The following is a 6,318-nucleotide window of genomic DNA, read 5'->3' as shown; positions in this document are numbered from 1 at the left end:
TCTCCTTCCTTCCTTCCTTCCATTCCTTCCTTCACCCTTCCCTTCTTCCTTCCTTCCTTCCTTCCTTCCTTCCTTCCTTCCTTCCTGCCCTCCCTCCCTCTCCGCTCCCCAGCTCTGACATCCGGGTCCGCGCCTTTCCCAACGGCACGCTCTCCGTGCATCCGGTGATGTCACGCGACGCGGGGGAGTACGTGTGCGTGGTGCGCAACGCGGCGGGCGACGCGCATGCACGGCTGCGCGTGGAGTTGGCAGCTGGGCCAGGCGCCTCCTATCTGCAACCCCGGCTTCCCGTGACACCCGTGACACCCGTGACCCAGGACGCCGACCCCAGGGAGGACTGCACTGCCCACCACCGCCTCCACGTCCCATCCGGTGTCCTGGGAGACCCCGATGTTCGGGTCGCGAGGCATGATGGGAGTGTGGGGATCTGGGACCTGGGGCCTAGGTTAGACCTCGGATGTGTGACCACGGGTGGGGGGGCGGGGCCTGGGGCGGGTTCTTCCTCTTCCTCTCAGTCACTTCCTTCTTCCTCTTCCTCTTCATTTCCTGTTTCCTCTTCCTTTCCTTCTTCCTCTTCCTCTCAATCACTTCCTTCTTCTTCCTCTTCCTCTCAACATCATTCAACTTCTTCTTCCTCTTCTATTCCCTCTTCCTCTTCCTTTCCTGTTTCCTCTTCCTTTCCTTCTTCCTCTCCATCTCTTCCTTCTTCTTCCTCTCACCATCCTTCATCTTCTTCCTCTTCCTCTGCTTCTTTTCCTTCTTCCTCTTCCTCTCATCCCTTCCTGTTCTCTTCCTCTCAATCTCTTCCTTCTTCCTTTCATTCCTCTTCCTCTTCTCAGTCTCTTCCTTCTTCCTTTCCTTCCTCTTCCAAGTCTCTTCCATCTTCCTCTTCTTCACATTCTTTTCCTGCTTCCTCTTCTTTTCCTTCTTTTTCCTCTTCTCCATCTCTTCCTGCTTCCTCTCATGTTTCCCCTTCTTCCTCTTCCTTTCCTTCTTCCTCTTCCTCTCAGTCTCTTCCTTCTTCCTCTTCATTTCCTGTTTCCTCTTCATTTCCTGTTTCCTCTTCCTCTTCACTTCCTGGTTCCTATTCACTTCCTGGTTCCCCTTCGCTTCCTGCTTCACTTCTGGCTTCCCCTTCATTTCCTGCTTCACTTCCTGCTTCCTCTTCGTCTCCCACTTCCACTTCTGCCCCGCTACCCCCCCGAGCTCTCCGTCCCCTACGGCACCCCCGTGACCCTCACGTGCCCCGTGACCCAGGGGTCGCGCACAGTGACCTGGCTGACGCCGGCCTCGCAGCCCGTGGCCTTCACTTCCGGCCAGGAGGACGCCCACTTCCGGGTGCTACCAGACGGGCGTGCCGACGCAGGCATGTACACGTGCGTGGCGGGGCGGGGCCGGCGCGCCACCGTGCGCCTACACGTGCAGCTGCGGGCGCCACGCATCCGGGTCACACCTGATGTCCATGACAACGTGAACGACGACATCCGCGTCTCCGCCGTGGTGCATCTGCGCGTGCGCTGCCAGGCGGATGGCTTCCCCGAGCCCCGCCTGCTGTGGGAACTTCCGGGCGGACTGGTACTTCCAGTCCCGTATCGCAGTCGCATGGGGGGAGGGATCAGCGTGGATGAGCGCGGGACGTTGGAAATCCCGGATGTGCGTGCGCTGTGCAGCAGTGGCAGCGACGCCGTGGCATGCGAGGCGCGCAACCCGGCGGGCGAAGCCCGGATATGGGTGTGGCTGCCACCATGGTGGGCGCGGGCTCTACCTCCAGCGGCTTCGGCTCTGCCCTCTGTGGTATTGACTCCGCCCCCTGGTGCGCCAGCTCCGCCCCATCACATGCCTGCCCTGCCATCTTGGGTGCTGGCTCCACCCCCTGGTGCACTGGCTCCGCCCTCTGAGGCAGCTCCGCCCCCTGGGCCGCCTGCCCTGCCATATTGCGTGCTGACTGCGCCCTCTGAGGCGTTGACTCCGCCCACTGGCGCACCAGCTCCGCCCCATCACGCGCCTGCCCCGCTATCTTAAGCAAATGTTGTTTAGATGATATTTTAAAACAGTTTCTCAGGTGCTGGGAAGGTGGCTCAGTGGTAGAGTGCTTGCCTTGCATGCATCAGCCCCAGGGTTTGATTCCTCAGCACCACATAAGCAAAACAACATGGAAGTGGTGCAGTGGTTCAAGTGGTAGCGCTAGCCTTGAGCTGAGGGACAGCACCCAGGCCCCAGAGTTCATGCCTCATGACCAACAAAATCAAAATAAAGAACAAAACACAGTCTATCACTGTTTTGGCCTCAACTCTGTAATACCACTGCTTCAGCCTAGGGATAAAATTTTAGGTGTAAGCCAGGCACTGGTGGCTCACGCCTGTAATCCTAGCTACTCAGGAGGCTGAGATCTGAGGATCGCGGTTCAAAGCCAGCCCAGGCAGGAGAGACGGTAAGACTCCTATCTCCAATAAAACCACCAGAAAACTGGAAGTGGCGCTGTAGCTCAAGTGGTAGAGTGCTTGCCTTGAGTTGAAGAGCTGAGGGACAGCGCCCAGCCCCAAAGTTCAAGCCCCATGACTGACCAAAAAAAAAAAAAAATTTAGGTGTGGACATTTATCAACACTTCTGACTCAGACTCTATTTGATAATTTTTTAAATAAATACTTTGTTCTTAATTTTCCTCTTTGTAAATTAATATGCACCTATAAAAATTGGTTTGGCCATCCAAGTAACCTTCTCAAAGTACCTCCTAATGATGATTTACAAATAGTTTTACTAGGGCTGGAAAGGTGGCTCAGCGGTAGAGCGCTTGCCTTGCATGCATAAGGGCCTGGGTTCAATTCCTCAGCACCCCATAAGCAAAAAGAAAAAAGCCGGAAGTGGCGCTGTGGCTCAAATGGTAAAGCGCTAGCCTTGAGTTGAAGAGCTGAGGGACAGCGCCCAGGCCCCACGACCAAACCCCTCCAAAAAAGTTGTACTATATTTCAACAAGTAAAACAATGCTACAAATAAACAAAACAATAATTAAATGTTAATAATTAATAAAATAAAAAGCAAATATTATGACTGTTTTCCCTATTTGAAGTGTACTACATATTAGATTTTATTATTTGCTCATAATTCTGTACATTTAACACTGACTGAGGTTGTGATGTTCAACAAGAGTTTTATAGAATATGAGTAGTCTTTAAAGCTACCCACTAAGATTACTATTTATGGCTCTTCTCATTATTTGTTTATGGCTTATATCATCATTTTTCCTCATTAACTTATAAACTGAGGAAGCCCTAAAGTTTTAACAGACCATGTAGTTAACAAAGTGTTAACACTTCATTCTACTTCTTTACACAAAAACTTTGCAACTTCTCATTAATAAAGTTTCTTGAAATTCTGAAATGTACATACTTAGTAGTATATGTCTACTACCATAAATCTTAAATACTTTATGGAAAAGTTTTATATCTGACAAACAGTCCTAATTTTGGCATATGTAAACAAATTCCCAAAATTAAATATATTTAATACATTAAAAATTTTAACAAACAACGCTTGGTGCAATGTTCATTATGACAGGTGCCTTGTATAGAATAATTGAATCCTCCTCCTACACATTTCTTGAACAACAAATATCTGGGAATATTTTGTTTTTGACATGTCAATCTTGACTTTATTCTTAAATTTGTGCTTATGTAAGAAATTTATGGTTCTAAAATTTCATGACAATTCTTTTGAACTTATTTTTTGTTGAATTGTCTAGTTTAATGAAATCCAACTGCACTTTTTTTGGGGGGATCCATTCTTGGGGCCTCAACTCTGGGCTTGGGCGCTGTCCCTCAGCTCTTCAGCTCAAGGCTAATGCTCTACCACTTGAGCCACAGCACCACTTCCAGCTTTTTTCTTTTTGCTTATGTGGTGCTGAGGAATCGAACCCAGGGCCTCATGCATGTAAGGCAAGCGCTCTACCACTGAGCCACCTTCTCAGCCCCCACAATTGCACTTCTGATATAAAAAATATTCTGTGCTCAATTCAGCCACACATACACTAACATTGGAACGATACAGAGAAGTTTAGCATGGCACCTGTGCAAGGACGATATGCAAATTCGTGGGGCGTTCCATATTTTTACAACAGATGCTGGAGGGGATGTGGCCACAAGGGAACCATACAACATTCTTGGTGGGAGTGTAAACTTGTTCAACCACTTTGGAAGACATTATGGAGGTTCCTCAAAAGATTCCACATAAAGCTCCCCTTTGACCCAGCAGTCCCACTTTTGGGGATTTATCTAAATGATCACAAACAAGACCATACTAAAACTACCAGCAAAACTATGTTTATTGCAGCATTTTTTACCATAGCTAAGATATGGAACCAACCAGCTGTCCCCACTACATGAATGGATCAAGAAAATGTGGTGTATATACACAAAGGAATTATATGCCTCCATCAGAAAGAATGACATTGCCCCATTTGTTAGGAAATGGAAAGACTTGGAAAAAAATTTATTAAGTGAAGTAAGCCAAGTCTAAAGAAACAGGTCCCATGGTTTCCCTTATTTTCAATAACGAATATATGTCTGGGGTAAGCAGACAAGGTCAAAAGCTATGTGCATATGAACAGATATGATAACGTTAAGGGAATTGAACCCCACGATAGGGAAACAAGTAGTTTTTTGTTTCTTGCTATTGTTTCTAACGTACTTAAATGTGCGATGTGAATTTTTGTTTCTTTGTATATTCCTCCCCCACTCAATAACCCTTGTTTTCTCTGTATTTGAAGTTGGTGCATCTGCCTCTTTTATGTACGCTTCTCTAATTTGGGGAGGGGAAGGGAAAAAATGTGTGCGCGTGAACGCATGTGCATGTATGTGTGTTGGTATGCTCAGAGTTTGAAATCAGGGCTTAAAGGTCTTGCTAGGCCTTTCCTCTCTAGGTTGGTGAGGTACTATATGAGCTACATCTTCTTTCCTGGGTCTTTGCTAGTTCATTAAAAAGTCTGAAAAATAATTTCATGAATTTTTTTTTTTGACCCTGATTGACTTCCAATTGTTATCCACAAATCCCAGGTTCCTGAGTAGCTATCCTGAGTAGATAAGATTACAGATGTGACTAGCCAATACAAGGCTTTCAGAATAATTTTAAAAGTAGAAGAAAATTTACTTCATGGAGGCCTGTTTTATTATCTCCTACTTTTAAAGCATTTTGGATTGATTAAGTGTGAATTTATTTCATTTTTGGATTCTTAAAAGACAGTAAGTGATGATATTTAAAAGTTTTGGTACTTTTTAAAAAAGGAAACTGGAACTGTAGGACAGAAGAAATTTGTCTCTCTTTGGACCTCAATTTAGAAGCTCAGCTCTGTGCATGATAACCCAATGTCACCAACATAGTCTCTGTTGGAGACAAAATGTGATAGAAAACAATCACCATGGACAATATTTGCTATGCTATAATTTCTTGGACAATATGAATATTGAATTGAGAGTGTAAGAGAATGGAAAGAATTTACCTACCCTTTGTGTATTGCTGAAAGATTTTTGGAAACTTTGACTCGTTTCCTTCCTCACTGTGTGTCTTTGGGCCATGCACTTAGTGCCTTTAATTATAATTTTTCCCAACACTAAAATACTAATAACATTAGCATTATAGCAAATGTTATCTTAAGAATTAAGAGAAATAAAACTTGTAATATACTTAACATAAACTTCTATGAATGAGCTTTGAGTTTAGCCAGAAGTTTTTTTTAAATACTAAATAGAATGTCATAAGTATTACAGAAACCATTACATGTAGTGAAGCCGGGTAGATAACTTCTCATGCTGTAAATCAAACTGGTTATTTTAAGTCTTGTTAGTGTAAAAATATCAGGCACATAATAATGAAGGAATGTTGTAGATGAGATGAAGTCCAAAAGAAAATGTACAAAACTGATAAAACAAAAGTATCTGAGCAGTATATTGTGTTTTACATCATTTAAGTTACATCTCAAAGATAAGGCAGACCTAGAAGAATGAATTGTCTTTTTGATATTCTATCATAGGTCTTTCCTCATTCTTGTAGAGGCATCATCAGATTTGAGGAACTAAGTTTTTGGTTTGCTTCCTTCCATTTAAGTTACATCATTTAAGTTACATCACAAAGATAAGGAAGACCTAGAAGAATGAATTGTCTTTTTGATATTCTATCATAGGTCTTTCCTCATTCTTGTAGAGGCATCATCAGATGAGAGGAACTGTATTTTTTTTTGTTTGCTTCCTTCCATTTATTCTTCAGTTTGAAATCTGAACTACATGAGACAGAAAGAAACCAAGGGAAATTAGTCATGCAGGGTTTGGA

General features: G+C 44.6%; 1 non-coding gene across 1 annotated transcript; it reads left to right on the top strand.

Annotated features, from left to right (window-relative positions):
- Positions 1-4,000: 4,000 nt before the first annotated feature.
- On the top strand, positions 4,001-4,107 carry LOC138837239 (U6 spliceosomal RNA). Its single transcript, XR_011375274.1, has one exon. It is a non-coding gene; the product is annotated as a U6 spliceosomal RNA (small nuclear RNA).
- Positions 4,108-6,318: the final 2,211 nt, after the last annotated feature.

Source organism: Dipodomys merriami, unplaced genomic scaffold, assembly GCF_024711535.1.
Source record: "Dipodomys merriami isolate MVZ:Mamm:240054 unplaced genomic scaffold, mDipMer1.0.p SCAF_267, whole genome shotgun sequence".
NCBI classification, from domain to species: Eukaryota; Metazoa; Chordata; class Mammalia; order Rodentia; family Heteromyidae; genus Dipodomys; species Dipodomys merriami.
This window is presented reverse-complemented; position numbering and strand designations above follow the sequence as displayed.